The sequence below is a fragment of the Giraffa tippelskirchi genome, chromosome 2 (genome assembly GCF_054371585.1).
Source record: "Giraffa tippelskirchi isolate mGirTip1 chromosome 2, T2T-mGirTip1v1.2.pri, whole genome shotgun sequence".
NCBI lineage: Eukaryota > Metazoa > Chordata > Mammalia > Artiodactyla > Giraffidae > Giraffa > Giraffa tippelskirchi.
The window spans coordinates 169,504,508-169,532,246 of record NC_137276.1 but is presented as its reverse complement, the minus strand read 5'-3'; the positions used below and the strand labels follow the sequence as shown (position 1 = coordinate 169,532,246).

At 42.0% G+C, this 27,739-nt stretch overlaps 1 long non-coding RNA gene across 1 annotated transcript in view; it reads right to left on the bottom strand.

The window, feature by feature from the left end:
- Positions 1 to 8,153: 8,153 nt before the first annotated feature.
- LOC145538935 (uncharacterized) overlaps positions 8,154 to 27,739 on the bottom strand; it is a 53,485-nt gene continuing 33,899 nt past the window's right edge. The window contains exons 3-4 of the long non-coding RNA XR_014077343.1: positions 22,473 to 22,684; positions 8,154 to 8,985 (exon numbers count right to left, since the gene is read on the bottom strand). This is a non-coding gene — a long non-coding RNA (uncharacterized LOC145538935). The remainder of the gene's footprint in view (positions 8,986 to 22,472; positions 22,685 to 27,739) is intronic.

The following is a 27,739-nucleotide window of genomic DNA, read 5'->3' as shown; positions in this document are numbered from 1 at the left end:
TTGTCCCTAAAACATTTTTTTCTAATCTTCCTAACATGCATCACTTGTTTTGCCAGGAATCCGTCATTTTGGTATTCTAAATCAGAGTTGAGAAGAAAAAGTATTGACACCATCTTCTGAGATACCTATTCACTTCCAGTAACCTTAATCTTCCAAAGGCACAACTTTCAAGTGGAAAGGCTATGACAGTGCTGGTACATTCAGTCCTCTGCCTGAAACCCTCCCCAACCAGCAGCTCAGGATCCACTGTCTGAGGGGGTTCAGAGTGAGGTACCACCTCTCAGTGGGCACTGTCGTCGCAGCTGTGCTTGGGGGCCAGTGACCCCAGTGTGTTAGTTTGGGTCCTCCGGGAAGCATGGTGCGTCAGAATCAAGAGTTCAAGAGTCAAGATAAAGTGGGTGGAAGCAAACTAGGGCAGGGAAAGACTTCAGATCGTGAGGTAGTTCTGACAGCTGTGAAAGGAAAGTAGAGAAGAAGCATAATTGGGCGGAGAGAGCTGCGACTGTGCCGCAGACCTAACTACCTTGTACATACACAACAAATAAATGGTAGCAATTCAGGCAAAGAGAGGAACAGATTCACTCCAAGTCTTACAACATCTTCCTCAGGAAGTATTCTCAGTCTTAAATTCTTCCTCATAAATAAATGATTTTATTATTAGTAGTGGTTAATACTTATCACTGATGTTGTTCAGTAGGTAAGTAGTGTCCGACTCTTTGCGACCTCATGGACTACAGCACACCAGGCTCCTCTGTCCTCCATTCTCTCCCAGAGTTTGCTCAAATTCATGATAGTGATTACTATCCAGGGACTATTCTGTACATCTTAGAACCATAAAAGAACTCGTTTGCTCTTCACAATAAACTCTATGAAGTGGGTACTACTGTTTCCTACATTTTGCAGACAGTAAAACTGAGATAAAGAGAAAGTGCAATGACTTTTCCAAGGTCATATAACCTAGTGGTCCCCAATCTTTTTGGCACCAGGGATCAGTTTTGTGGAAGACAATTTTTCCACGCACCAAGGGCAGGGGAATGGTTTCAGGATGATTCAAGTGCATTACATTTATTGAGCACCTTGTTCCTATTATTATTACATTGTGATATATCATGAAGTTATTATACAACTCACCATAATGCAGAATCAGTGGGCAACAGGAAACTTCACTAGATCACCCACTGCTCACTTCCTGCTGTGCGGACCGGTTCCTATCAGGGTTGGAGACCCCTGATACAACCAACAAAAGGTGAGGCCAGGGTATAGATGATATCAGCTGGGTACAAGTCCACCTAGGAACCCCTAGACTACAACGCCCAGTGAAAGAATCATCAAGCCTCCCTATGGTGCCTCAAGAAAACTTAAAGGAAGAGTCAAGAATACATGGTTACTCGATAAAGAATACATAGTTACTTGGTATGCCACACCTTTTCACAAGGGCTGCTGACTCTGGGCTTCTGAGAAGGCTCTTTTAAGACTGAAAACTGGTTTTCTTCTAAATTTTTACTTCCCCCTCCTTTCTAAGCAGCCTTGGCCTATTAGCAAAGCAATTAACACCTGGAAAGGAGTTCACTTCCCCAGTGGCATTCTACAATAATTTATTTCTTTCCACCTGTTTGCTAAACCTATTCAGTGAGTCTCTCGGTCTAGGTATCTGTGAGAATCCTCTTAAATTCACTTTGGTTTTTTGTAAATTGTTATTTTCAACCCTTAGGAAACAAGCAAAGCAGTGAATGCTTAGTAATAAATTAACATGAAAAGTGCACTAATTCATTTTAGAAAGATTTTTCTACTGGAAGCTTTTTCCAGTTAACCTTTCATCTCCCATTATAGAAAATTAAATTAACAAGAATGTCCAATTCCCCGAGCAAGCTGGTCAATTCATATTTCAATGTAAAGCAAAGTTAATATTTATGGTCGTTAATCTAATTTTTCTCTAGAGAGTCTATTCATTTGATTAATGTTTCTCCTTGTAACTCTCTCACTTACCTTGTGAATCCCTCCAATCCAGTTTTTTCCTTGTCTGAGAATGATTTATGAATTTCTTCCCTGAGTATAAGAAAATGTTCATGCAAGTGGTCCATAGCATACATATCACAGAGAAGCTACTCATGAGACAAGGAGATCCACATCATTTTTCTCGTCATCTAAAGCAGGGTAGTTAGACATCCATGAAATTTTGGTTAGTGTACCAGCACTGGATGGACAATACTAATTGGTCATAATATTGTATAATATACGGTATCAGTTGTTTGGTTTAACTGTGAACCCAATGCCGTGTCCTTTCACCAAGTTTGTGGATGTAATAAGTTTCCTCAAAGCTTGTGGAGCATTCTCTAGGTTCCAGGGAAGCTAGGGCCATGTTTCCCAAATCATAGTCCATGATGATCTTTGAGTTTAGACTGATGGGGTATAACGGCAGCAGCCTTTGGCCAAATTCAGAGCAACTCTGCCAAACAACCCAATAATATGAGGGTGTGGTGTACACAGCACATAGCCCCCAGAGTCATCTGGACTGCACCCCCTTGAGGGTTCACACTGTGGCATCATTGGGGGTAAGAGACTAAAACTCATGCATATCTGCCTGCTGCCTCTGGCTGGCCTTCCTGTGGTGCCAGACACCTGGGGATAGGGGGGACCCATGAATGAGGGAGCCACGGCAGTCCTGCCCACTGCCTCATAACAAGTGCTGTCCTCTCAACTCCTGTACAAGGCAGCAGCAGCCACAACAGGTCTTGCTGCCCTCCTTGCCAACCTCCAGAAGTCAACAGTAGCATTCTCCACAGTCATTTTCATTTGGTGAAGTGGCCCAGAGGTGAGACTGGGAAGAGGCCCAGGTGCTAAGGACTGCCTGACAAAATGTAATGAGGAGTTCAGGGAGAGGCACCAGGGCTGTCTGAGTGAGACACGGTCCCAGTGTAGGTATGTGACTGGTGACTTCACCTCTTCTAGTCAGCACTAGCTTCTCTGAAATGGGCTGGGGAGCCCTGTGAGCCATTCACAAGACCAGGAACTGTATTACTGAGAAGCCCTGTGAGCTGCTGACAAGAAGAGGAAACAACCAATGCCTGACCTCTGCTCTCTTCTACATACAAGGATAAACTTGGGTGATTTTTCACTGACTGAGTTTCCACGGGCTCCCCTCCCCAGCGATCTGGTGAGTACCCTGTGAGAATGACTCATGTTGTTAGCTCTCACCTGATGGGAAGTCAGAAAACTCCTTTTTGGCCAAAAGGAAGAAAGAGAAGACCCCTGCCTCAGATATTTGTGCCACTCTCTTAACAGACCAGGTGGGTCAGGAACTAACGTGGCTCAGCTGTCCTGGCCTGGAGGCAGTCCTGTCTGACTGCCTGTGGGATGTTCTGACTGAGGAGGGACTAACTGTCTCAAGCACAAGCCATTACAATTCAAGGGGGACCTCAGTTATATCAGAGCCCCTGCCATCTGGATGTCTCCTCTTTCGGTCTTTAAAGCAATCTACTAATCTGGCAGTGGTTCCAAATTTCCTGAACTGGAAATCTTATTTGGGTCAAATCTTGTGCCGTATCACTCCAACCGCCCTCTCAGTTGTTTAGTCATTAAGTTGCGTCTGACTCTTTTGCAATTTCATGGACCATAGCCTGCCAGGCTCCTCTGTCCATGGGATTTCCCATGCAAGAATACTGGAGTGGGTTGCCATTTCCTTCTCCAGGGGATCTTCCCAACCCAGGGATCGAACCCATGACTCTTGTGTCAGTTGCATTAGCAGGTGGATTTTTTTTTACCACTGAGCTTCCTGGTAAGTTCTTGCCCCCTCAGTAGTTGGAAAGAAATCCAAAACAGAGCATCTAAGGTATTGGGAATCAAATGTCCGCCAAACCTAAGGACAGCCTGTTAGAGTGCATCCTGTAGAAACATTTAATCTTCTAGGTAATACAGCCTAGACCCAAAACCAGCTGGGAGATGGGGAAAGTTGGCCCTTCCAATGGTCACAAACTAGGGTGACGTACCTAGGCTTCATTCTCACAGAAGGTCAGAGAAGCCTACCCCAGGAAAGGAAATAAGCCATTTTCAGTTTTGCCCCTCCTAAACTGGAAGACATCTTAGAGATTTCCTGGGCATAGCCAGGTTTTGTCGTGTCTGAATCCCTAACTATGATCTAATAGCTTGGCCTCTATATGAAATGTTAAAAGGAAAAGACGATGATCCTTTTGAATGGAATTCAGAATGTGAAGGGGCCTTTCAAGAACTGGAAAAGCAATTATTTTAGGCCCCTGCCGTGGCCCTCCCAGATTTAGCTAAATCCTTTGACCTTCACATTCATGAGAGAAGGGGACTTGCCTTTGAGGATATTAGCTCAAAAACTGGGATCGCTTACTGAGGTGGTTGCTTATTTCTCTAAACAATTAGATCAAACTGGTAAGGGACGGCCTCTTTGCCCATGGGCAGTAGCAGCTACTACAATCCTGCCAAAGGGGGCTGAAAAGTTAACGTTCAGTCAGCCAATCATTATATGGACTCCACACCAGGTTCGGCTGTGGTAAGTTCTAAGGGAATAGAATGGCTATCCCTCAGAAGGTCAAGTCCAGACAACCTAGTGGTTACTGCAAAAACCTGACACGTTAAATCCTGCCACCCTGCTACCCACAGAAACGGGGCTCCTGGAGCGTAATAGTATAGAAACCATACACACCATCTATTCCAGTTGCCCTAGCCTAGGAAGTGGTCCTCTCCCAAGTGCTGAAGAGGACTGGTTCACAGATGGAGCAGTTTTATGAGAGAGGTGAAAAGGCTAGCGGGATACGCATCAGCCTCCCTGACCCAAGTCATAGAGGCACTATCCCCAGGGACTTGAGACCAAAAGGCCAACCTGATTGCCCTCACTCAGGTCTTAGAGCTCAGGTCAGGGGAGACCTTGAATGTTTATACAGATTCTCAGCATGTGTATGCCATCTTATACACACAGGTCTATTTGGGAAGAAAGAGGTATGCTCACTGTGGAGAATAAAAAGGCAAAACAAGGCTTAAGTGTACTGACACTCTTCAAAGTGGTAAAGCTTTCAAAAAGGTAGCAGTGATTCATTGTAGGGGTCGCCAGAAGGGGGATATAGAGGTTATAAAGGGAAACAATAGAGAAGATGTAACTGCCAAAAGGGAGGCCCAAGAACCAACAACTTGGCAACTATGCCTCATACCCTAAAGGCCAGCTCCATCCAATTACTCCCCAACCTACACAAAGGAAGAATTAAGAGCCCGAAAATGGAGTTTCAGTAGAGATCTAGGAAGCCATGGGCAGCTAGTTAATGAACATGGGTGATACTTCTTTCCTCAAACTTCAGCTTGTCCAGCTGCCAAGGAGGCTTATCAAGGAACTCATTATGGGAGGGTAGCCCTATATAACTCATCAGCTGAGATCATGGTAACGCCAGGTGTGAAAAGTATAATCAGTCAGATGGTTGAGAGGTGCCCCATCTGCACAATGAACAACTCCAACACGAGACCCCACCCACTCCCCCAGATAAGGCCCGTCAGACCAGTCAGACATACCCTGGGGAAGACTGGAAGGCTGATTTCACTGTCATGCCGAGAGCATCTGGCAACTTCAGGTATCTCTTGGTGCTAGTGGATACATTTTCAGGGTGGGTAGAAGCATTCTCCACTAGATCTGAAACTGCAGCCAAAGTGGCTAAATAGTACAGGAAAATAATCCCCAAGTTTTGGCTCCTAGGATACCTACAAAGTAATAATGGTCCAGAATTTGTGTCTAAAGTGATGAAGGGATAAGGAATCCATATAATGGACCTTGCACTCATCCTGGGGGCCCCAATTGTTGGGGAAAGTAGAGAGATCCAATCAGAACTTGAAGCAGGCCTTTAGGCAAGTTGTGTCAAGAAACACAAGAAAATTGGGTTAAGTTGCTTCCATTTGCCCTGTTCCTTATTCAGTTAACTCCAAGAGATAAGTTAAAATTAAGTGCTCACGAGAGAGGGGACATATGTATACTTATGGCTGATTCACATTGGTATACAGTAGAAATCAACACAACATCGTAAAGCAATTATCCTACAATTAAAAATAAATTTTTAAAAATATGAAGGAAAAAAAGTTAAGTGTATTTGAACTCATGTATGGTTGACCTATTCCCAAGCCTGAGGGAAGGGACAGAAACCTTAACTGCCTTGAAATGGAACAACTCAAGTGTGCCCTCCAGGTAGGAGAAACCATGCAAGTCCTCATGAAATACAGTAACCAGGTGCTGCCTGTACCCACTGACCTGGCCCTACACTACTTCTGGCAGGAGACCAGGTAATCTAAAAATCTGGAAAAGTGGCAGCATGCAAGTCCAATTCACTCCTAAGGAGAATGGACCCCACTTGGTGATCCTAACCACCCTTTCCACCCTGAAGTTGCCAGGGTCACTCTGTGATTACATCACATGAGTGAAGAGGCCCCTAAGCCCCAACCTCTGGAGAAACAACCTGGGACAGTGAAACCCCCTGACTACTCATGAGAACCTCTCTGACCTGAGGCTTCTCTTGCAGAAAACAACACAAGTGTGATTAGGGATATTCAGGCCTTGGCAGTGAGCCTCAACATCAGGGCACACTTAGCCTATAGGCAAAAGACCTAGATGGGCTTCCCAGGTGGTGCTAGTGGTAAAGAACTCACCTGCCAATGCAGGAGATGTAAGAGACTCGGGTTCAATTCCTTGGTTGGGAAAATCCCCTGCAGGAGGCATGGCAACCCACTCCAGTATTCTTGCCTGAAGAATCCCCATGGACAGAGGAGTCTGGTGGGCTACAGTCTACCGGGTTGCAGAGTCAGACACAACTGAGTGTCCAACACAACACAAAAGACCTAAATAATGGCGTTTTTGGAAAACAATTTGAATATGATCATATTCTTTTGGGCCATGTATTTTAAATTAATTGATTTGTTAATTAATTTCTATTAACATATAGTTGATATTCAGTATTATATATTACAGGCATACAATACAGTGATTCATAATTTTTAAAGGTTGCATGTGTGCTAAGTCACTTCAATCCTGTCCGGCTCTTTGCGACCTCACGGACTGCCAGGGTCCTCTGTTTATGGTTTTTTCAAGGCAAGAATACTGGAGTGGGTTACCATGCCCTCCTCCATGGAATCTTCCTGACCCAGGGATCCAAACATGGTCTCTTGCACTGCAGGTGAATTCTTTACAGTCTGAGCCACCAGTGATACTGCGAAAGTTAGACAAAAGATGGTGACTCAGGGATACCAACAGTCAGGGCTGAGGTCTGGTGAGCCTCAAATGTACCTAAAGGCAGCTGAGGAGAAGTTCTGCTCCTCTACCCAGGGGTATGACATTGCCCGAAATCAACAGAAAGCAGAAGATGGACCTGCGCCCCTCAACACCCCTCAAGAATGAGGAGCAGGAGAAAAGACAGAAGAGAGATTTGTCACTGGCAAAGGCCACTAACAATTCCCAGGCAATAAAAATAGAATGTGGTAGTAAACTAGAGTCTAACCTTTTTCTTTCCCTTTGTGCTTCTTCCAGTTTCATTTGCTTAAAGGGTGTTGTGTGCAAAGGTCTTGCTCCCAGCACTTCAAACAAGCTCCCAGGGTGAAATGGCTCCATCAGTACCTCAGTTCAGGGGTGTGTACAGAGAGTCTGCGCATAACACTCAATTTAAGATGGCGGCAGAGTGCCGCGGTTAGAGGAGCGCAATGGTGATCTGGACCGGGAAGGGCAGAGCCGTGCATGCCTTGTGAGAACTCTGCCCCCTCCCCGCTGATTAAATCCATATAAAGCCGCACCCTCCCCTCCCCCACGGTTGGTCTTCTGGGGAGAGCAGGGGCTCTAGGACTTGAGCTCACATCTTCATTCTTTGATCAAATAACGAAGCTTCCCTATGCTTCTGAACCAAACCGTAACTTGTTCTATCAGTGTTAGTGACACCAGGCAAAAGGACCTTTGTTGGGGACTGACTTGAGAGGGTTGGTTAACAAAGACAATTTTGGAAAAAAGCAAGGTTAAAAGATCCGTACTACCTGGTTTCACAACTTCCTAAAAGTCTTGTTAAATCAGCTCTGTGGTACTGATAAAAAGATAGGTTTATAGCAATCAAAACTGCGGTATTGGTAAAAAGATAAGTAGGTAGATCAGTGAAAAAGAAGAGAGAATCCAGAAATACATGCACACAAATATGATCTATTGGGTTTTGACAGAAGGGTAAATACAATTCAGTGGAAGAACAGTCGTTTCAACAAAAGGTGCAGGAATGGGGCTTACCTGGTGGTCCAGTGGCTAAAACTCCCAGCTCCCAGGGCAAGGGGTCTGGGTTCAATCCCTAGTCAGGGAACTAGATCTGGCATGCCACAACTAAGACCCAGTGCCGCCAAATAAATGAACAAATACATTCTTTAAAAAGGTGAAGGAACAACTGGATGCCCAAATGCCATGAAAGTGAATCTCAAACCATGCTCCAAACTTTATACAAAAGTTAACTCAAAATGGGTCATGGGCCTAAATACAAAACGTAAAACTATAAAACTCTGAAGAGAAAACAGAGGAGAAAATCTTTTGTGAGTTTGAGTTAGACATAGAGTTCTTAAATAGGATAGCAAAAGCATGATTCCCAAAAGAAAAAAATTAATAAATGGAACTTGATAAAAATTTCGATCAGTTTAGTTCTGTTGCTCAGTCATGTCTGACTCTTTGCAACCCCTTGGGCGCAGCATATCAGCCTTCCCTGTCCATCACCAACTCTCAGAGCCTGTTCAAACTCATGTCCATTGAGTTGGTGATGCCTTCCAACCATCTCATCCTCTGTTGTCCCGTTCTCCTCCTGCCTTCAATCTTTCTTCCAGTGAGTCAGTTCTTCACATCAGGTGGCCAAAGTATTGGAGCTTCAGCTTCAGAATCAGTCCTTCCAATGAATATTCAGCACTGAGTAACTTTAGGATTGACTGGTTTGATCTCCTTGCAGTCCGAGGGACTCTCAAGAGTCAAAATTTAAAGCACTGCAATGATAAGTTATAGATGGGGGGGAAATATTTGCATACCACAAATCTTACAAAGGATTTTTATCCAAAATATATAAGAAATTCTCTAAATTCAACAGTAAGGAAGGAAACAACTGGAAAAAATGGACAGAAGATTTTAACAGATATCTCATTAAAGAAGTTAATACATGGGTGTCAAATAAATGCATGGAAAGGTATTCAATATCATTATTTGTTATGGAAATGCAGATAAATGAAAAAATGTGGATGTTTGTGCTAAGTTGCTTCAGTTGTATCTGATTCTTTGCTACCCTATGGACCGTAGCCCTCCAGGCAAGAATACTGGAGTGAGTCGCCATGCCCTCCTTGAGGGCAACTTTCCCACCCAGGGATCAAACCCACATCTCTTACATCTCCTGCATTGGCAGGTGGGTTCTTTACCACCAGCACCACCTGGGAAGCCCATGAGAATGGGCTATTAGAATGTCTAAAACTAAACAAGCTGACAAGCCCTAGAGATGCTGAGGATGCAAAGCAATAGGAACTCTTACATTGCTGATAAAAATACAAAGTGGTACAGCAACTTTATAGGAAACTGCCAGTGTCTCATAAAGTTAAACAGATTTATCATACTGCCCCACAATCACAGTGGAAACAGTGGCTGACTTTATTTTTCTGGGCTCCAAAATCACTGCAGATGGTGATTGCAGCCATGAAATTAAAAGACATATACTCCTTGAAAGGAAAGTTATGACCAACCTAGACAGCATATTGAAAAGCAGAGACATCACTTTGTCAACAAAGGTCCGTCTAGTCAAGGCTATGGTTTTTCCAGTGGTCACGTATGGATGTGAGAGTTGGACTGTAAAGAAAGCTGAGTGCCGAAGAATTGATGCTTTTGAACTATGGTGTTGGAGAAGACTCTTGAGAGTCCCTTGGACTGCAAGGAGATCCAACCAGTCCATCCTAAAGGAGATCAGTCCTGGGTGTTCATTGGAAGGACTGATGTTGAAGCTGAAACTCCAATACTTTGGCCACTTCATGAGAAGAGTTGACCTATTGGAAAAGACCCTGATGCTGGGAAAGATTGAAGATGGGAGGAGAAGGGGACGACACAGGATGAGATGGTTGGATGGCATCGCCGACTCAATGGACGTGGGTTTGGGTGGACTCCAGCAGTTGATGATGGACAGGGAGGCCTGGCGTGCTGTAGTTCATGGGGTCGCAAAGAGTGGACACAACTGAGCGACTGAACTGAACTGAATTGAACCCCACCATCCCACTTTTAGGTATTTATCCAAGAGAAATGGAAATTTATGTTCACCCAAAAGCCTGTATGCAAATATTTACAACTAGAAACAACCCAAAGGTCCTTCAACTAGTGAATGGATAAAGAAACTGTAGAACATTCATATAGGGGAACAATACTCAGTAACAAAGAATGTACTATTGATAGAGTCACCAAAATGGATGACTTTCAAAAGCACTTTCCTAAGTGATATAAGCCATATTCAAAGGCTACATTCTGCACCATTCTCTTTATATGACAATCAGAAAGGGGTAAAACTATAGGGATAGAGAATAGACTAGGGGTCTGCAGGAACTAAGGAAAAGGGAAGTTTTTTACTACAAACAGTAGCATGTATTATGGATCTTTTTAAGGTTATGGAACAGTTCTATTATAATTGTGGTGGTGGTTATAGGGCTTTTTATGTTTGTCATGACTCAGAACTCTATGCCCAAAAGTATAAAGTTTACTTATGTGAATTAAAAGAATCTGATTAAGAATTGCCAACAAATTCAAACTGGTATTTACTAAGCACCTATTATGAGCAGGGCCTGGACTAGTGGTATGAGGAAAACAAAGCCTTCTAGTAAGTACCTTCTCTCCACAGGCATCAGTCCACTGCAAGACACAAACAGGTACACAAATAACTACTGTTTACTTAGAATATGTGCCTAACACAGGAACAATGAAGGTGTAAATGGAGAAGACTGGATTCTTACAAGGAGAATTGTAAGCTTGGAGAACTGTAAGGCTGAATTGCAGCATAAATAAATCAGATTGTATGCTCATCAAAAATCAGATGGGAAAAGGTTATGAGGGTGGAAAAATGTGATTATTGATCAGAGAGGGTAAGGTAATAAAAGCAAACTCTAAAGGTAATGAGATGGAATCAATGCATGTAATGCTATTTTTAAAAAAGTGAAAGTGAAAGCGAAGTCACTCAGTCGTGTCCGACTCTTTGCAACCCCATGAACTGTAGCCTACCAGGATCCTCCATCCATGGAATTCTTCGGGCAAGAATACTAGAGTGGGTTGCCATTTCCTTCTCCAGGGGATCTTCTTGACCCAGGGATTGAACCTGGGTCTCCTGCATTGTAGGCAGACGCTTTACCGTCTGAGCCACCAGGGAAGAATTTTTGAAAAAAGGCTAGTCAAATAATTCAGTACTGATTTCCCACCAGGAAGGGAAATGAACAGATAAAGTTTGTGGTATGAAGTTGTGTTGACTTTAGATTCCACGAGCAATTTCTTTTTCTATTCTGCCCCCATAAAAAAGGTTCCCTCCTGATAGAAGAAAAAGGCAGGTCTTCTGTAAGGGGAATATAAAGGTTATTATCAGGAGAGACCTCTGTCCCTTCTGAGTGTGAGGGAGTCATCTGGTAGCTAGATCCTAGAGAGGATGTTGGTGACAAAGAAGTATAAAATGAAAACTCCCCCTTTATAGCATCATGTGTCTGAGATAGAGGTTCTCAAATCATGGCCCCAGGATAGCCACAAAACTTCATTTGGGAACTTGGAGATACAGGCTTTATGCCAAAACTACTGAATCAGAAACTCTGGGGTTAGGCCCAGCAATCTGTGCCTCAGCAAGCCCTCTGTGTAATTCCAGTGAATGTTTGAGGATTTTGAGAGTTTGAGAAGATGTCAAAACTGAATGCTAGGGACTTTCCTGGTGGTCCAGTGGTTAAGACTTCTCCTTCCAACACAGAGGGTGGCGGTTGGATCTCCAGTCAGAGAGATAAGATCCCATGAGCCTGTCAGTCAAAAAACCAAAACAAAGAAACAAAACAGAAGCAATATTGTAACAAATTCAATAGAGACTTTAAAAATGGTCCACATCAAAAATCCTAAAAAAAACAGAAAAAAAACCTGAATGCTATACTTAACCGTAGTAACTGGCTGAAGCTGAAAAAGGAACATCAAGTTCTAGTGAGCCCTCACTCACACTCTCCAGACCAATGAACAATGGGGCTTGTTAAATCAATCACATAAGACCTAGGGTCTGGCTCCATTCTATCCAAAGAAGTAGTTTTCAATGCTTACTTGGCATAACCACCTTGAATCTTTCTAAAGCACTTACAAAATTCTGACTTTTCCTTCTCAGTAACTAGTCACTGAATTTGTTTTTGTTTTTAACTGATTAGTGTTTTCTTGTCAAAGAAATAAACTTTGCTTTCTTCTTTTTTTTTTTTTGCTGTTAAAGCTCTGGTGGTCTTTGTTTCATTTACAGAGAACAGGCAGTCAACAGTGACTCTGCAATGTAAGTTTTCTTTTTCATCCCTGAACAAGTTCTTTAGAATTGGAAGGCCTATATTCTAACCCTTGTGTCAACCCAAATTGCTGGAAGGCCTTGGGGCAAGCTAGTTAACATCCCTGGGAGTCAGTTTTCTCATCTGTAAAGAGCAAGAAGTAATTATCCTACCCACCTCAACTGGCATAATGGCTGTGAAGTTGCTTAGTGAAGGGAGAAGCAGATGCACGTGCAATGATCATTTTGTGGGCCTTTCTCAATACTGTACTCGATACCCTCAGTTTTCCTCCCTGTCATCAGAGCAGCTCACAAGGAAAGCCTGTAGCCTGAGCACAGTCCAGTCTCCTCTGATGGTCCAGCCTGCAGGCAACCATCATTGTTTTAGAATTACACTAGGTGAATGGGTGGAGAAGACAATGGCACCCCACTCCAGTACTCTTGCCTGGAGAATCCCATGGACGGAGGAGCCTGGTAGGCTACAGTCCAGGGGGTTGCTAAGAGTCGGACACGGACACAACTGAACAACTTCACTTTCACTTTTCCCTTTCATGCACTGGAGAAGGAAATGCCAAACCACTCCAGTATTCTTGCCTGGAGAATCCCAGTGACGGCGGAGCCTGGTGGGCTGCCATCTATGGGGTCACACAGAGTCGGACACGACTGAAGCAACTTAGCAGCAGCAGCAGCAGATGAATGGGACAGCAGAAAACATTTCAGCCTGAGGGATCGTGGATAAAAACATTAGATGATTCTAGGAATACATTAAGGAGAAGGCAATGGCACCCCACTCCAGTACTTTTGCCTGGAAAATCCCATGGACGGAGGAGCCTGGTGGGCTGCAGTCCATGGGGTCGATGAGAGTCGAACACGACTGAGCAACTTCACTTTCACCTTTCACTTTCATGCATTGGAGAAGGACATGGCAACCCACTCCAATGTTCTTGCCTGGAGAATCCCAGGGACAGGGGAGCCTGGTGGGCTGCCGTCTATGGGGTCGCACAGAGTCGGACACGACTGAAGCGCCTTAGCAGCAGCAGCAGCAGCAGGAATACATTATAGACTTTCCATCAGAACTTGGAAATGATCTGGCAAGCTGCTGTGAGGTTTACAACAAAAAATATTCTTCAGATGCTTGGAATGAACAATTGGCTTACTGTAAGTCTTCTGAGATTCACTCAACGGCGATCCAATTAAGTGTTCTCCGTGCAGAGAATCTCATTATCTGACACAAACAAATAGGGTACGGCTGATGCCAGTGTCCAGTGGTCCTAGGAAATAAAACTGCTGCTTCTGGTGTGGTGGTTTAGTCGCTAAGTTGTGTCTGTATCTTGTGACCCCATGGACTGTAGCCTGCCAGGCTCCTCTGTCCATGGGATTCTCCAGGCAAGAATACTGGAGTGGGTTGCCATTTCCTTCTCCAGTGGATCTTCCTGACCCAGGAATCAAACCCTGCTCTCCTGTATTACTAGCAGATTCTTTACCAACTGAGCTACGAGGGAAACATAAACTGCTGCTTTTGGTAAGTAGGTGGTAATTTATGTTGAACTATTTGCTAAAGTCCAAATTAGTCCTTGTAATTCTTCCTGAAGAATTAAAAGTAAATGTTTTTCTGCTTAAATAATATTCTGATCCAAAACAATTTTACTGCAGTAATGCATCTGACATAGGAATGATCCTGACACTTTCCCAGGGCCTTTATGAGTAAGAGGATCTTTCTAAAACATGCTAATGTTGACAAAAAAGTAGATTTCTAGGCTTGGCTTAAAAGAGGCAAACAGAGAATAAGTTCAGCAGAGAAGGCAATGGCAGCCCACTCCAATACTCTTGCCAGGAAAATCCCATGGATGGAGGAGCCTGGGAGGCTGCAGTCCATGGGGTCGCTAAGAGTCTGACACAACTGAGCAACTTCACTTTCACTTTTCACTTTCATGCATTGGAGAAGGAAATGGCAACCCACTCCAATGTTCTTGCCTGGAGGATCCCAGGGATGAGGGAGCCTGGTTGGCTACCAACTATGGGGTCGCACAGAGTTGGACACGACTGAAGCGACTTAGCAGCACCAGCAGCAGAGAATAAGTTCAATGAAGAAGGGAAAATAACTTAGCATTTATCTAGCACTTACTGTGTGGCAGGCACGGCACTAAATGATACACATTAACCTTATCCTGACAATAATCTGTGAGCTGAGTATATTTACCTCATTTTAAAAGACTAGGACACTATGGCTCAGAGCAGTTAAGTATCTTCCACAAAGTCACACAGCACACAGTTTATAGCAGAATTGAGATTCAAATTCAGTAGCTGCTCTTGGGCTTCCCATGTGGCGCTAGTGGTAAAGAACATGCCTGCTAATGCAGGAGACACAAGAGACACGGGTTTGATCCCTGGGTTGGTAAGATCCCTTGAAGGAGGGCATGGCAATTCATTCCAGTATTCTTGCCTGGGAAATCCCATGGACAGAGGAGCCTAGCAGGCTACAGCCCATAGGGTTGCAAAGAGTCGGACACAACTGAAGCGACTTAGCACGCACGCAGGTGGTCTCTTATCTAGACAGTTGCAACAGCCCCTGTGCCAGATAGCTTCCCTGTGCTCCTCCACATCCTCTCTACACACTTCTCCATCTTAGTCTGTTCCCACAAAGGATGCACCAACTTGCTTGCTGGTTTCCAGTTGTGTTTGGCCAATAGAGATTATTGGCAGGAAGTGAGAAAGAGGGAGAGTAAGGCAAAGGTTTTTATGCTCCCCTCCCCAGCTCTCTCCTGCTCCACCAACCAAAAGTCTTAGCTCCTCTCCACACAGGATGCTTGCTCTGCATTTTGATAACCACTCACTCCTCTGACGGAGAAGGCAATGGCACCCCACTCCAGTACTCTTGCCTGGAAAATCCCATGGACGGAGGGGCCTGGTAGGCTGCAGTCCAGGGGGTTGTTAAGAGTCTGACACGACTGAGCAAATTCACTTTCACTTTAAACTTTCATGCATTGGAGAAGGAAATGGCAACCCACTCCAGTATTCTTGCCTGGAGAAGCCCAAGGATGGGGGAGCCTGGTGGGCTGCCGTCTATGGGGTCGCACAGAGTTGGACACGACTGAAGCAACTTAGCAGCAGCAGCAGCACTCCTCTGAGGGCCCTACACCCTGGCCACACCTCAACTCTCCCAGTTTGAGTGTGCCTACAGTTACAGTGAATTTTATTTCCACCAGCTTATAAGATATCAAAGCTTGGAAATGACAGATTGTCCAGTTTGTTGTGGTTTTGTTACCGGTTCTGGTTCAAATGAAGTCACTGAATGATGGACACATTCTGTGTGTCCTCCACAGTGTTCGACCTGAATAGCTCCTGGTTCAGTGTTTAGACAGTGTCTCTACTTCTGGCTACAGCTCCCTGAGAGAAACTAAATGGTTTTATGAGCAAAAGCATCTCATTGGGCCATATGTGGTTTCTGAATTATGGCATTCTTAGTTTGGTGACAAATAATAACAGAACCTGCCATTTATACAAAGTTCTATAGCATTACATTTATTACTTTCTATTTAAGGGTGTTTTAGAAACTAGATGCATGCCCAGAAGAAAACGCCTGAATTCAAAGCTTAAGTTATTCTTTTTTAAGACAGGTAATGACTGAACTCTCATCAGGACATAATAGCTGATGAAGGTCTTTCCCCTGAACCACTTTCATGAAGCTAATGAAACTGGTCTGTCTTGGCAGTGCTAACTCACTCCTGTTTTCTGAGTGAGTTCATTACCCGTGACTTCAGAAGAGGAAAGAGGAAAGAGAAGCAGACTATTACATAGGACAGATACAATGAGTGGTTCTGCACACTAATGCTATATAGGCAGAAGTAAAATAAAATCTTTGGTGATCAGCAAATGTAGTAGTCCTAACATTTTCAAAGCTGTCACTCTTGAAAGTCTAATGGCATGCATGGATGAGCAATAATTTTTTAAACTTGATTTCATCATATTTTTGTGCTTGAAATGACAAAGCATTTTGGAATCATCCTCTTACCTGAATACAGTTATTCTATTATTAGATAATTATAGCACTTAATGAAAGAAAGGAAGATAGAAATGAGTAATATTCTTAAATATCTTTAATTATAAACTGTCCCCTTTAATCTCTAGCAATACTTCTAACCTCAGCATCTACTTTGTCTGATATTAATTTAACTATACCAGATTTACTTTGATCAGCATTTGGGTAGGATAGCTTTTCTTAACCTTTTATTTTTCAATCTTTATCTTTTTATCTTAATGTGTGGCTCTGATTAATAATAGCATATAGCTGGTTTTTGTGTCTTTATTTGGTCTGGCAAACTGTCTTTTAATTGGATCGTAAACCATTGACATTAAAATAATTAATAGTTAATGATAGAGTTTAAGTCTAATGCTTGCTATTTCTCTATCTGTCCTCTTGTGTTTTTTCTTTCTCATTTTTTGCCTTCTTTTGGAGTATGGGAGCATTTTTTTATTATTCCATTTTTCTTCTTTATTCCATTTTTAGTTATACATTCTTACATAGTTTTTTTTCAGTGGTTGTCCTAGAGATTTAGAAGGTAAAGAATCCACCTGGAATGCAGGAGACACAGGAGATGCCGGTTCAATCCCTGGGTATGGAAGACCCCCTGGAAGAGGAAAACTACAACCCACTCCAGTATACTTGCCTGAAAAATCCCACATACAGAGGAGCCTGGCAGGCTACAGTCCAAAGGGTGGCAAAGAGTCAGACACAACTGAGCGACTAAGCACACACACATGCTAGATATTACAGTATGCCTTCTTGAGGTATTGTAGTCTACCTTAAATGAAGACTTCTGATTTTACCACTTTCTAAATAAGGCAAGAAACTGCAACAGTTAAACTGCATTTGTCACACTCCCACAGTTTGTGCTATTGTTTCCATGTATTTTATTTCTACTTATGTGATTATTATTGTTTTGATGTAAACAGCTAGCATTCTTATATTTTTAACCACACGTTTACCCTTGTCAGTGCTTTTCCATCTGAGACCATTTTCTTTCAACCTAAAGAACTTCTTGGTGTTTCTTTTGGTTTACAGCTGCCGGCATTGAATTCTCTCAGGTTTTGTTTGTCTAGAAACAACTTTACTTAACCTTCATTTTTATTTTTACATCTGTATTGTGGCATGATTTACATGTAATAAAATTCACCCACTTTTAGATGTATAGTTTGATGAATTTTGGTAAATTTTATGTATGCATGTACAGAGTCATGCAGGCAGCCCCCTACAATCCAGTTTCAGTACACTCTATCACCCACCAAAAGCTCCCTTCTGCAGTCCATTCTTTCCCCTAGAAATGACTAATTTGCTTCAGGTTGTTATAGTTTTGCCTTTCCTAGAAGTTGATATAAATGGAATCATACAGTGTGATAATACTTTTGCAACTAGTTTCCTTCATTTAGCATGATGCTCTTGAGATTCATCCAGGCTGTTACATGTATCAGTAGTTCATTTTGCTTAATTGTTGAATAATATTCTATTGCATGGATATACTATATTTTGATTATTCATTCACTAGATGATGAACATTTGTATTGTTACCATTTGTGGTTATTATGAATGCTTATGCTATATTCATATACAAGTTTTGTGAGGACATAGCTTTACTTTTATTAGGTAAATATCTCGGAATGAAAAGGCTGGACTATATGGTACTTACATGTAGTGCCAAACTGATTTTTGAAGTGACTGTGCCATTTTGCATTCCTGCTTATAATGTATGAAAACCAGTTTCTCAATATTTACCCAGGCCTAATGTCATCAATCTGTTTAATTTCAGTTACCCCTCTGAGTAAACCATAGTTTTAATTTGCATTTTTCTTATGACTACAATTGGGGCATCTTTTCATGGGCTTGTAGGCTATTAGCATATCTTCTTTGGTAAAATGTTTGCTCAGACCTTTTGTGTTTTTGTGAAGTCTTGAGAGTTAAATATTCTGAATACAAGTCCTTTATCATATACATATTTTGTTTTGCAAATATTTTCTTTCTATCTGCAGTTTACCTTTTCATTTTCTTAATGCTATCTTCTGATATTAGTATGGTGGGTTATACTGAATGATTTTGAAATATTGAACTAACATTGCATTGCCAGGATAAATGCTTTTGATTGTGGTATATTATTCTTTTTAAACATTACAGGATTCAATTTGCTAATATCTCGTGGGAATTTCTGTGTTTCTAAGTTATATTAGTCTCCAGTTTTCTTTCCAAGTACTATCTTTATCTGATTTTAGTATCTGGGTAAAGCTGTCCTCACAAAGTAAGTTGGGAAGTGTTCTATCCTCTTATATTTTCTGGAAGAAATTGTGTAGAAATAATGTTATTTATTCTTTAAACATTTAGCAAATGAAACCAAGTGAACCAGTGAAATCATGTGGGCTTGTAGCTTCCTTTTTTTGAAAGATTTTAAACCATGAATTCAATCTCTTTAATATCTATTTACTCTTTAGTACATGTCATAGTAATTTTCAAGAAATTATTTAATGAAAGTTGTTGAATTTTTGTGTGTAAAGCTGTTCTTTATAGTATCATCTTAATATTCTTTTAATGTCTGTAGGGTTTATAGTCATTTTCCTCTTTCAATCCTGATACAATCCCTGCCCACTGCTTCACACTTCCCTCTTTCTCCCTCTCTTTCTGGCTAAAGATTTATCAGTTTTATTGAGTTTTTTGCTTTGCTAATATTTTTCTATTGGTTTTCTGTTTTAATTTTCATTGCTTTTTGCTCTTCTCTTTATTTTCCCATCCTTCTGCTGTTTGGGGTTGATTTGGCTCATCTTTTTAAACGTTTCTCAAGGTGGAAGTTTAGATTATTGATTTGAGAATTTTCTTCTTTGCCAATATAAACATTTAATGCTATAAATATCTCTCTAAGCAATGCTTTAACTGCATCCACAAATTTTGATGTGTTGTATTTTCATTTTTGTTCAGTTCTAGATATTGTCTAATTTTTGCTTTAGAAAGTATTTTAAATAATTCAAAAAGAGAAGAACATATTTACCTATGTACTTGTTATTTTTGTTGCTCTCTCTTCATTTCTGATATACCAACTTTTCTTCTTCTGTTTTTTTTTTTTTTTTTTCACTCTGAAGGGCTTCCTTTAGCAATTATTTTGGGGCAGGTCTGTCGGCTCTTAGTTTTCTTTCACTGAGAATGTCTTTATTTCACCTTACTTCCTGAAGGCATTTTGCTGGATATAGAATTCTGATTTGACAGTGTTTTTTCTTTTTTTTCACTTTAGGAATATTGTTTCACTTTCTTCTGTCCTCCATAGTATCTAATAAGAATTCCACAGTCATTTGAATTATTGTTTGCCTATAAATAATGTATTATTTTTCTCTGGTCACTTTGCTGTTAATTTATAAGTTTGCTTACAATGTGTCTGGGCATAGATTTATTTGGGTTTATCCTGTTGAGGTTTGCTGAGTTTCTTGAGCCTGGAGATTCATGTCTTTCACAAAATTTGGGAACTGGTTAGCCATTATTTCTTCAAATTTTTTTTACACTGCACTTTCATCTTCTCTGGGACTCTGACAACATCAATGTTAGATCTTCTGGTGTCATTCCACAGATATCTGAAATTCTATTCATTAAAAACAAAAACAACTTGGGAATTCTCTGGCAGTCCAGTAGTTAGGACTTTGCACTTTCACTGCTGAAGACCTGGGTTCAATGCTTGATCAGAGAACTAAGCTCCCACAAGCTGTGTGGCATGGCACAAAAAAACTAGAACAAAACAAAATCCACTTTCTTATCTCTGTTGTTCACATTGGGTAAATTCTTTTGGTTGGTTTACAAGTTCATTTATAGTTTCCTCTGCTATTTTTATTCTACTGTTGAGCCCATTCAGCTTTTTCTTTGTCTTATGCTTTTTAAATTCCCCTTTGTTTCTTCCTTATATTCTCAATTTCTTTGCTGAGACTTTCTAGCTTTTTATATTTTAAGAACATTTGCCCTTACTTTTTGGAGCACTATTATAATAGTAGCTCTTGAAAATCTTTATCAGATAATTCTCACTTGCATGTCATCTTGGCATTGGCATCTCTTATTTGTCTCTTGCCATGCAAGATTGAGATTTTCCTGGTTATTTGTATGCTGATTATTTTAAGATTGTATCCTGTACATTTTGAATATTATGTTATGGGATTATGGGTATTTGTTTTAACAGATAATTGACCCAGTTGGGTTCAGGTACAAGTTCCAACCAACCTTCTGTGGTTTCACTCTGATGGCTGATTTCAAAACAGTGCTATTCAGATCTGTCTTGCATGTGCACCACCCAGTGGCTGGTTTGAAACCTTGGTGATCTGTCCTGTAGTTCAGTTCTTAAACTTATATGCTCTTTAGGGTCAGCATGGGCATGGGCGTATGCACTTGGAAGTGAGCCCAAGAATTCATAGGCAACTTTACAGGCCTGCTTTCCCAATCCTCTCCCTGGGACAATCTCTTCAGCATTTTCTGGTTACCTGAAATTTTCCAACCAGAAAGTTGGAGCTATATTTACTCACTCTGTTGCATCTTTTTGCAGTTACACTGATGTCCAGGGTCAACCAGCAGGAGGACAGAGAGAAGACAAAAAGCAACAGGAGTCTGTCCCACAGAGATGATCACAACTCCTCTGATCAGAGAGGCAAGTTCCCCTCCCTCAGCATTTAGAATCCCGCAGGTTCAGCTGTCACTACAGACACTGCCATTGCCATCATGGGATTTCTCAGGGGCTGGGGAGTGAGAAAACGGAGGAAAGATGAAAGAGGGCTCTCCTTGACTCTCTTGAGCATTAGGAGACCCTTCCCAGCTCTTTAAGCCAGAGCTAGGGGGTTTCTCCTGGAGCTCCCTCTGTGCAGATGCCCACATTCAGGTTTTGTGCAGCTTACTGGAGGAAAAAGGTGATAAACTGTCTTACCAATTTGATGGTACTTCAAATTCCAGTCCTCTTCCCCAATTACCAGCTAAAATTTAATTTTCAGAGTCCTCAAAAATCTGTTCTGTACATTATGTTCAAGTTGTTTTTTTTTTTAGCTGCATCCATTGTGGCATATGCGGAATACTCTATTGTACCTGGAATTGGAAAGTTCTATCTTGTTTAAGCCACTGAATTACTGTTGGGGCCCTGGTTTCAGCAGGTAGGCCTATCCTAACTTATTAAACCAATTCCACCATTCCTTTGCTCTTGTACTACACCTATTCTGCAATTCTTCAACCCTGGATCAATCCTAAAACCCACCTATCTGCCCCCTCCACTCAGAATGATGAGCTAGACTTATTCAACCATGTGGGCTGGTGGCTTTTTGCTTGTTAAATATCTCTGCACAGCTCTCTTGTTTTTCACAGAAATTGCTATTTATATTTGTCTTTAACCTTTACAGCTATCCTTTCACTCTCTCAGCACATGTCTTTACCTCTTATGTCGTAGAGAAAACTAGGCAGCTTCTAACTGCTCACCTATAGATATGCTTTCCCTTCTGTTTTAAATAAAGAGGCATCCCTCCTTACACCTTCTGCTGAAGGAGCTAATGCTTCCTGTGCTCTGGATCCTATCTCCTTCTGCCTTCTTAATGTTATCCATAAATTATTATCCCCATTTCTTCCATCTTCCACTTATTTTCTCCACAGGATCCTATACTTCAGCATATAATATGGAAAGTCTCTATCTTATCTTAAATATTGCAAACATCTCCTAATACTCCTCCTGTATTAGTCAGTTTAGTTGGATGAGGGTAATCTAGCAGTTTTAACAATATTTAGATCTCTGAGACTAAACACACACACAAATTACTTTTTTACTCATATAAAGTTCAGTGTGGGCTTCCCAGGTGGTGCCAGTGGTAAAGAACCCACCTACCAATGCAGGACCAATGTAGGACATGCCAGACGTGGGTTTAATCCCTGGGTCAGGAAAATCCCCTGGAGGAGGGCATGGCAACCCACTCCAGTATTCTTACCTGGAGAATCCCATGGACAGAGGAGCCTGGTGGGCTACGTCCATAGGGTCACAAGGAGTTGGACATGATTGAAGTGACTTAGCATGCAGGTAAAGTTCAGTGTATGTGTTCTTGGTTGGGTGGCTCCCTTGGTAGCTCTCTCTTCTCTGACTCAGGGATCCAGGTTCCTTCCATCTTATGGAACAGCCATCTTCATGAGGTGTTCAGGGCTGCTGAAGAAGGGAAGACAGTATGAGGTAGGTTCACTTAACTACCTTAGCTCAGAATGCCCTATACACTTTTACTCACATTCCTTTAGCCACACGGTTCCACCTGGAGAGATCTAGGAAATGTTGACCTTCATGGAGCAAGTGCCTTCTAGCGTCATGAATCTTCAGTAGTCAGCCGACTATTTCATCTATCTCTAGTAGTTCCTTACCTCTAGTCTTACTACATATCCATCCACATGGAATTGATCATAGTCTTCTTACTACAGATCTGATTGTGCTACTTCCTCATTTAGCACCCAATTACTATCCACTGCCAAGTGAATGAAATCCAAACCCTTTATCAAGGTATTCAATACCATTTAGGATCTAGCCCTTCCAGCCCTGTCTCATGAGGTCTTGACTTAGGGATTGTCCCATCACACTGCTTCCAGTTCCCAGTTACTGGGAACAAGTAACAGTTACTCTTACTTGCCTCTTTACATTAGCACATGCTCTTCCATCTTTCTGAAACATCTCTCTTTGCTGTTATCTAGTGAGAAAATTTCTACCTCTCCTTTACAATTCATTATAAGCATCTTCCTCTGTGAACCTTGTAATCTTTTTTTATTTTTGAATTTAAGAAATTTTTATTTTATATTGGATTAAGTTGGTCAACAATGTTGTGATAGTTTTAGGTGTATAGCAAAGTGATTCAGTTATACATATACATGTTATCTACTGTTTTAAAAATTCTTTTCCCATTTAGGCTGTTACATAATATTGACTAGAGTTCCCTGTGCTATACAGTTGCTGGTTATCCATTTTAAATATAGCCCTGTGTACATGTCCATCCCAAACTCCCTAACTATCCCTTCCCCCCACCCTTGGCTTCTGGTAACCATAAGTTTGTTCTTTAAGCAGCGCCTTTTTAAAAGTAGAGTTGATCATTTAGTCCCTTTATGCCACAACTGATCATCAGCAAATCTCCACAGTAGTACTTATTTCACTGAGTTAAAATCATATTTTTACATATCAGTCTCTCTTCTTTTAAACTATAAGCTCCTTGATAGCTAGGATCATGACTTGCTATCTTAGTATCTCCAATGCCTAAAGCAGTGTCTGTCACATGATGGATGTTTAATAAATGTTCATCTAATGAATAATTAAATGAATGAATAAATGATGTACACTTTAAAATATTTCTTACACTTAAATTTCAATTCAGTATTTAAAAGTTCCTGGAGAAAGCTATGAGCTTGTGCTATATTTACTGTATCTTCTGTTAATGAAGAAGGATGGACAGTATTAAATTAAAGCCTTACAGAAATACAGTAACATAAATTCTTGATTCGGTTAGGGGAGTTTCTTCACAAAAAAGTTAGTGAAAGTGATACAAGAATGAGCTGAAGCTACAAAGAGGTTAAAGTGACTGATTCTTACTGATGTGGAAATATTACTGAAAGAGTCAACTCTGGAAAGTCAAAGAGCACAGAGAACACTGATAAGAACTGAGAGGATTCAGGTGATTGAGATGAGAAGCTTGCTGCTGCTGCTGCTAAGTCGCTTCAGTCGTGTCCGACTCTGCGCGACCCTATAGACGGCAGCCCACCAGGCTCCTCTGTCCATGGAATTTTCCAGGCAAGAATACTGGAGTGGGTTGCCATTTCCTTCTCCAGGGGATCTTCCTGACCCAGGGATAGATCCTGTGACTCCTGCATTGCAGGTGGATTCTTTACCACTGAGCCATCAAGGAATATTCTCTATCAAACTGAGATAATGATCAGGAGAACTGTGCCAACTATAGGGATTGGTGTAGAGCAGGAAAGGCGAAGGCAATGGCACCCCACTCCAGTACTCTTGCCTGGAAAATCCCATGGACGCAGGAGCCTGGTAAGCTACAATCCATGGGGTTGCTAAGAGTCAGACACGACTGAGTGACTTCACTTTCACTTTTCACTTTCATGCGCTAGAGAAGGAAATGGCAACCCACTCCAGTGTTGTTGCCTGGGGGAGCCTGGTGGGCTGCCGTCTATGGGGTCGCACAGAGTCGGACACTGAAGCGACTTAGCAGCAGAGCAGGAAGGGTGGTTGAGTCCTCATTTCGGACATCAGTTTTGACCAGATATGGAAGCAACAGTGGGAGATCTCCCTCTCCATGAATCTGGAGGCCAGGGACATAAGGTCACCTTCCGAGTTGAAATATCAATAGTAAAATTCACAGACAATGGATGTGATTAGTCACCTGTGGAAGTAAATCAAGAGACTGAAATGCATGGACCTCATGAAACTCTAATCAAGGGAGGAAATTTGGATGTAATCCGAGGAAGGCAGGTCCAGAATGTGAATGTCATTGCACAGAAGATAATCAATTGAATTGCCCATCGCCTGGGGGAAGACTGGGTGAAGGTGGGTGAGGGTGTGGGCAGAATGGGAAGTGGTCAGTGTGGACTACAGGAAATAAAAACCCCAAGGCATCTTAACTGGTAGTGCACACCCAAGCCCTGTGCAGGGGAGAGATTCTGCCTTTGTGGTTGCTGTGGAACAGGAGTGCCTCTTCTCATCTCTCTTCAGTATCCTGTGTGCCCTGTGCTCAGCATCTGTGTTCATTCTGATCCTGGAACTGGCTGCCCGGGCAGTAGACATAAGCTTTCAGACCCTGGGAAGAAGTGTCTCCCACTATAAATTTCTACTTTGGCTATGAGTAACCTCCTGGATTTGAGTGATTCAAGTGACCTTGGATTCTGAAAACTTCTGGAAACCTGATGAGGATAAACACTGGAATTTGGAAAGTGGTCAGCTCCTCAAGGGGATGCTACAGCAAACCCTGGTGGGCAGCTACAGCCTCCTTCCAGGAATGCACCGACCTCATCTTCAGTCCTTTGCCGCCTTCCATAGACAGTACCACAGTATCCACTTAGGTCAAGGATTCTTAACCCCATAAGAGCCAATGACCTATTTTTAAGTGAATGTTTTGTTAGGTCCTATTTACTATCTGGAAAAGAAATTCACAAATTATAAACCTCTTATATGTGCTTAGTTGCTCAGTAGTGTCTGACTCTTTGGGACACTTTGGACTGTATGTAGCCTGTCAGGCTCCTCGGTCTGTGGGATTTTTCAGCCAAGAATATTGGAATGGGTTGTTACTTCCTTCTCCGGGGATCTTCCCGACCCAGAGATTGAACCCATGTCTCCCGTGTCTCCTGCACAGCAGGCTGATTCTTTATGCATTGAGCATCAGGGAAACGTCCTACACACATCTTTCTAAAAGTCAGCACAATGTCCTAATGATGAAGATAAAGAAAAATTATTGATAGAAGAGGAATAATTTATAACTAACTAATATGTATTGGAGTATATTAATATTTAGGGAAGACTAACTAGGAGGTAGAATGAAGCAGTTGCTTTGAAATCTGAGTGAATGTGACAGAGACAAACTGTAATAGATAGAGACATGTTTGCTGACAACTCAAATCACAGTAGCGAAATTGCTGGCAGCCAAATGCTTTTCTGAAATTGTGAACACTGTTTGTAAAGTTCTGAACAAACACAGTGCCATCTTCTCTTCCTTTAAAATGGCTTAAGAGGTATTTACAGAAAAATCAGTGTATATTAAAATATACAAAAATAACTTGTGTTTCCAAGTAAAATGGGATTGAATTTCACACCACATAATTACAAACAGATTTTCCCACACAAATATCCAGTGTGACTTCCGAAGTTTGCACAAGACACACGATACTTGTTGGTGCACAAGATCAAATAGCCAGCACCCTTGGTTCCACTCATTAAATGTTACTAGTGCCCCTCCTAATAACTGTGACAATCAAAAGCGCCCCCTAGATTCTCCAATACATCTCCTAGAGGCTGGTACCTTTCTTACTGAGATACACTGATTTATGTGAATAAAAAACAATGGAGTGAAGTTGTTAGTCACTCAGTTGTGTCTGACTCTTTGCAATCCCATGGACTGTAACCTGCCAGGCTCCTCTGTCCACAGCATTCTCCAGGGAAGAATACAAGAGTGAGCTGCCATTTCCTTCTCCAGGGGATCTTCCAGACCCAGGGATTGAACCTGGGTCTCCTGCATTTGCAGGCAGATTCTTTACCATGTGAGCTACCAGGGAAGCCCCGACTTAAGTGAACAGGAAACAATATGAGGGTCCAATAAGGCAAGTGTGACTGTCCTATGGCACAATCACTCCACGGCCTGGCACGGCAGGTAACTTCAGCTGGCAGAAAGAAGGGACAAGGATGGATGAAACTGGGGAGAGTACCTGGTGCTAGAGGAAGAAGCAGAAATACAGGCAGAACAGTAAGTCAGAACTTATGAGGGGAAACCAGGATAACAGTTCACCTCTGGGACTTGGGCCGACATACACAGAAAGGTCAACACAGAAAGAACTGTGGCTCTGGGGCCACATGGGTACCCAGGTTTGTTGTTGGTGCCAAATATTCCAGATCCAGTTGAAGGGGAAGAATTTATGTCAACAGAGGAGCCCAAAAGTAATGACTTGGTTCCTAGAATGTGAGTCTGGGAATGTGACATTTCCAAACCCCTTATGACAGCCTCAGCCAGAAATAACTCAATGTAAGGCATGGGCTTAAGTCTTCTCAAAAGTAGCAGCTGAGGAGAAAGCAAATGCAGAAGAGACTAACAGCCATGGTTTCTCAATGCCACGTGATTGAAGAAGGTACGCTACACAACATTTGGTTTTCTTATGTTAGAGTGTTTTTTTTGCCCTCACTTGAACATAAATGAATCAACTCATTCTTCAAAGAAAAAATACATGTTCAAGAGAACAAGATTTGAGAATTCACAAACCATTCCTCAAACCGCCCCCACACTATGTATGTGCTGCTTTCCTGTGGGTGGACATAAAACAGCTGCTTGGAACTCAGACTTGGAGCCTATTTCCAAAAGTGGGGTCATGAAGGCGTGGCCATAAATTGCAACAATGCTTATACTGAATACCGCAATTTACAAGGGTAAGTACATAACTTTGCCTGGAGCCCAGACCAAGGACAACTCTTCAACCCCTGCTTTGTGACTCAGGGGCAAAACAACACTCATACAAACCA